The sequence below is a fragment of the Morone saxatilis genome, unplaced genomic scaffold (assembly GCF_004916995.1).
Source record: "Morone saxatilis isolate NCDOM2014 unplaced genomic scaffold, NCSU_SB_2.0 Contig18, whole genome shotgun sequence".
Taxonomy (NCBI): Eukaryota; Metazoa; Chordata; class Actinopteri; family Moronidae; genus Morone; species Morone saxatilis.
This window is the reverse complement of record NW_023339740.1, coordinates 904,169-909,940: the sequence shown is the minus strand read 5'-3', so window position 1 is coordinate 909,940 and position 5,772 is coordinate 904,169. Positions and strand designations below refer to the sequence as shown.

Sequence of the window (5,772 nt, the reverse complement as noted above, 5' to 3'; positions counted from 1 at the left end):
AGAAGATACACCAATTAGCCATAACATTACGACCACTGACAGGTGAAGTGAATAACACTGATTATCTGGTTATCAAGGCTTCAAAACAGTACCCCCCAAACCAATGGGTGATGTCACGATAAGTTCACACTTGGTAACTGCAGAGCAGTCAGGGTGCCCAGGTGGTCATAATGTCATGGCTGACTGGTGTACATGGGACTGTTGTTTTGAGTATGCTGTACTATAACTTCTGTCATCAGTATTCTGTGTTGAATGGGGACTTCATCAGTCCAAAATTCAATTCATTGTATTCTCTGGGACACACACTATGACTTCATCCAGTCAGGCCAGTTTGCAGCACTTGAACTGGAAAGCTTTGACTCAGCATGTTCACTTCACTTACCATACATCTGAGGCTTTGTAAGGACTTCAGATTCATTCAGTTTGACTAATTCAATTCAATTTGCAGCTGCAATTATCTGCAAACTATTACAGCAGAATAATATTCCTGTCGTGAGCCGTGATGTGTCTGAAAACTCCAGAACAGCTTTACTCACTGATGGGGCATAATATTTGAACTGTAAATTTGCTTTGCTAATTTCCTCACCATACTCAGGAGTGGTGTGGAATTAGCATGGTAAATTAGCATGGTTAACTAAGGCCTTATCTTAGCTTACTCTGGGCTATGGTGGCATTTTAGGGAGAATGTCTAAGGCAAAAGGGATGCAACATTAAGGTAATGGGAAATTGCAGTAAAGTCATTTCTGGCAAGAGTAAAGCATCAACAAGAACTTGTATTTATCCACTCTTAAAAATGGAATTAACAGAGAGGGCTGGCAATTGTGTAAAATTCATTACAACTTGGCCATCATTATCTGTAATAATAACTGATAAAGTGACTTGCTGTGATCTGGGAACACAGATCCATTGCTGAAAAAAGAAGTCAGCCAGGGCAGCTTATTCAGTAGAGGAAACTATGGCGAACACTGAATTATAACTTAAACTGTGCATTGTTAATATCAATCACAGTTTACAGACCCACTTCCTGCTTCAACTTACCTCAGTTATCAGTGATAGTTGTCTTGTGTAATGACGAGTATTACTGATACTTGAGGTGTTCTCAGTTTTAATTTTCCCTTCAGTGGTTTAGTTTATAATCTGTTGACTTGTTTACCACCTGTCTGATCACCTGATTGCAGGTTTCCTGCCTCGCCAGACCATTGGCTAACAAAGTCACAATGTTCTTAAATCTCAATTACTTCCTTGAGTATGATGTTACAAAAAAAGTTTTGAACTGCACACACGTATGTAAAATACGTGATAAGTGAATTGAACTAAAATCTGCTCGTGCAAACTATTGCCACATATTAAATTTGTAAACTTCTACGTTCTGTTTATCAGAAACAACAGCCAATAAGAGACACAGATGCTATACATTCTGACTTCAAATCACAGCTGACAGTCTGACCAGCTATATATTGGACATCAATCCGCTCATCTGGACTGGTGACCATCAATGGCAGGAGGCATAACAATGAATCTGCACAACATATGATGCAAAGTGACAGGTGTTGTTTTTATTCACAAGGTCATCAGCTGGGGCAATAACATGGATTCGATGTTGCAAAAAGATGCAAAGAAAATTCCAGTGTACTGTAAGAGGGATAAACATCAGATGTATAACATTTTATCAAACTGTAACTGCAGGGTACTCCAGCTTTGATTGTGCTCCTCATCAAAAAGCTTCAGTCTTTTGCATCATTTAGTGCCTCACATACAACATACTCACACAATAAATTAGGACTTCTGGGATTTTTTTCCCCACTCTCATAACAAATTAGAAAATGTTACATTGTTTTCTGTTAGCACTATATGCCCTTAGTCAAACACAGTTGTGTCCTGCACACAGCCCTGAAGTGCAACCCTGTCATGATCAAAACATTTATCCTAAAGCAATGTTCTGTCTTGTCCTCCCCCAAAGGGCCTTGCTTGCCTTGCAACAGCAGAACGGCTTCAGAGTGAATTCGGAGAGCTTCGCCGTACACAAATAAAACTTTGATAAAACCCCACCGCATGATACTTGCAAAGTAAAAAACTACTCTGCCTCCATAATTCATCTAACACAAAGACCACTCAAGTTCAATCAAGGCCACGCTCCCATCTTTCCCACTGGGAAGGTGGTTGGCTAATTTGCTCTGTCTCCACCAGTCCTTCTCTATGGAGCAGCGGGTGGTTAAATTTTTCACAGCACTCTCTTCTCTTGTTGCCGGGGCTTGTCTGGCAGACACGCACCACAGGTCTGACTCCTCTGTCTTTGTACCTCATGCCTTGTTGCATTTTACATGAAACCTCGCTGGAACAAATGCCCTCTGACTAGCTAGCCAGCGAGCGGCTCCGCGCCATTCCTGTGAAATCAGCCCGGTAAAAAAAGGTCTGACTCTGATTTACATAGCAGGCTCATGAAAGGCTTCGACAGCGAAGAGAGGAGCCCATTGTCTGCGCAGGGTTTGCAGGGGCTTTGGAGATAGATGCAAAGACTGATAATGATGCGGTGGGATGATGGGAGAGGTAAGAGGCGGCTGCAAGGAGGAGGAGAAGCAAGATGATAGCTGTCTCATGCTCTCCTGATTTTAATTTTATTTCAGATTATGGTGAATTCTGTATATTCTCTAGAGTTGTCTATCAGTATTGCAGAGATCATCATCAGTGCAGTGAAAGAGTTCTAGACTTCTGGAATACTCACTGTTAAAAATCCTCACAGTGTACTGGCATCAAGGTGTATTACTCATCAGTAACATCAGAGAGGTGATGTTTGGAGGCGCTAGAACATGGAACACATCACATTATGCCTTTAGGCAACTCCTGGTAAGCAGCATTAACAGAATATATAATGTACATAATATAATATCAATGTCATTACACTGTAATAGCCAATATCTAAGCAGACAGGTTTACTGATTTCATGGGATAAAATATGCATTGTAATGTGCACAGAACAATAGAAGGTAGGGTTTCACTTTCACTGCATCACTGCTGTGCTCTGCTGCTCTAACTAAAATAGTTATAACTAGGGATGGGACAATATATGATATAATCCCCTATCACAGTAAATGTATTGTGGTGAACTTCCATTCGTAAAGTTCCTGATTTATGTTGAACAAGGGGCCAAGGGGAAGCCAACATCTTTCCATTCATTCCAAAATCCTAATCCTGTCACAATGGCTGTAGGCTTGGCTTGCCTGTTGTATAATCTACAAAAAACAGTTAAACTGGATGTGTGGAAATAGTATAGATTCCAAAATAAAGAACAGGGAGATGAGGTTCCTATCCAATCTTTTTTCCAGAGGAAAGCTGAGGGAATCTCCTAAAACACAGAGGGTTCGTCTTCTAATAATTATTAATGTCAGTAACACATTTCACTGCAATCTGGCCAGTAGTTTGTACATATATAAAAAGAAATACACTTTTCGTGAAGAATGCGGCAAGAAATCTGTTCAGCTCACATGAGAATCAATCTTCGGAGGGATTTCTCATCTTGCCCAAGCTCTTCCAAAAACAGCCAGCCTTTCAAGAGTTATCCTCACATTGACATAAAGCACAGCCCAGCTGGAGGTGAGGCCTTTTTAAGATGCAGTGCAGTTCACCAGAAAGCCTAAAGGAAAGGTGTGCTGACCTAACCAATGAGTGTAAATAAATGTTGAATCGAAAATGATGGTCTTAAAAAGTCTTGGCATAACTAACTGCTCAAAAATCCACTAAAATCAAGACAGAGGCTGTGAATAAAATCCTCAAAAACACACCATGAGAAAAAAAAATGAGGACAGATAAATAGATGTGTCTGTCCCAAATTTTCTGAAAATCCTATTGAGGAGAGGATGAAAAAGAAGCTTAACATGCGAGCACTGTGCAGTGGAGTCACATCAGATCTGATGTGAAAGAGAGTGCTTTGGGATTAAACCCCCATCAGCAAAGGAGTGGTAGACAGTTGTACTAGTACAGTAGCACAGACGGAGAGAACACAGAATTTCTCTCCTTCCAATTCCTATAGATGGTTAACACAGTACCTCAAACCAGAGGACCGTGAGCCATGTACACCCTTTAAAAATTAATTGCCAATCAGGGTTGCGGAGTTCAGAGTCAGTGGAGAGTTGGTGCAGTGAGTGAGATAGTAAATTAATGGACTTGTAATTTGTGCCTGTGAGGAGGAATGGCTTGATTTCAGCAACCGTGACATGAGAGCAGCGGGAGCACAGACGCTTGAGTAGATAAACAGAGGAAATGACACAGTGCTGACACAAAGGGGTGTGTAAATATACTGTTATATGCAGCACCTAAACAATGGCGACATGCCAAAAGACTCACTCTCTGGTCCTCGATACACTGTTCTGTGCTGCTGGACGCACTCCAAACAAGGACTTCTTAAGCCGTAATCCTCTAAAATCTGTCAAAAATGCAGTGTTGTACTTTGGTTGTTCTTGTCCCTCTTTTCCACTTCACTGGACTGGATGTTAGATACTTTTACAAAATCACAGATATGCAGTCTGCGATGTCATTCACTTCCTGTCCCAGGTCAAATATGGAACGAGCTCCAGGCGACGGATATCACACATTCCTATTTTACTAATAGTCAGTAGTTTAAACAGTTTATGATATTAATTTAATTGTTCTATTTATATTTTAACAGCAGCCTGAGAACATAAAAAGCGGTAATGATTCTATGTGTCAGAACAACCAGCAGACTTAACATTTACTTAATTTATTTCAACAGTGTAACATCACAGGTGAATCAACATCCATCAATACATGGAATAAATAAATTCTGCTTCACATCTTACATCTGTCCCTACGTGAACACGCCGTGTCTTTATCGTCCCTGCAGTCAGAGTCCTGATTGGACACACTGTAAATCACCTGTGTTTTAAAGCACACAAACATGTAATGCTAGCCAAAAATTCTAAAATACTCTCTAATTAGCAAGTTATATAATTTTTTTAAGCCAGGCACAAATAGACATTTAAAACTTACAATTTCTGCTTTAACACTATTTTACGAACAGTGTATCCCTCTGCCCAGTTCTATTCTGGTGGTTGCCTGGCAACATCACTGTGAGAAGACTTCATGAAGTCTGGCGTCTGACTGTTCCCCAAATAATTCCTGTATGTAACTCCTCAAAAATGACAGTTTTAACATTTCTGTTTGCATACAGATGAAACAAACAAGACGTGTTAATTAGTGAGCTTAACAAGCTTCCAGTTTCATTTAACTGCCTCTCAGCTCCAACCTCATATGTAACACACAAACCTGAAGAGGTGATTTATTAACGCCAAACTAGTCCTTTAAATTTACTTTTTACTTTATTTTGTAATGTCTGCCACTAGGAGGTCTCTCACATCAAAACAACAACAAAAGATGAAGTTGGATGAGGTGGTGAAGTAGGGTGGGATGATGGGAGTTGTTGTCTTCACCATCATTGCAGTCAGCTTCTCCCTGTTAGGATTTCTTCAGTGTTCATGGTTCAGGAGCCCAATTATCTTATCCACAGAGGTCTCCTCCTCTGCAAAATGGACCCCGCAATGCGGATTCTAGCTTTCTAGGGACCTTATGCAACATGTTGTTTGGGAGCTCTTATTTGTCAATCTAATGCACTTTAAAAGGAAAAGAGGCTAGATCACATCTCAATTTAACCAGCAAATGAAACCAACAGAAAATGACAATGAATGAGAATGGCTCTCTTGCATCAAGAATGAATTTGTGATAAGTAGCCTAAACTGTAAATATATAATAATAATAATA

At 40.2% G+C, this 5,772-nt stretch overlaps 1 protein-coding gene across 1 annotated transcript in view; it reads left to right on the top strand.

Annotated features, from left to right (window-relative positions):
* LOC118328058 (receptor-type tyrosine-protein phosphatase gamma-like) overlaps positions 1–5,772 on the top strand; it is a 144,962-nt gene that overhangs the window by 43,157 nt on the left and 96,033 nt on the right. The window lies entirely within an intron of this gene.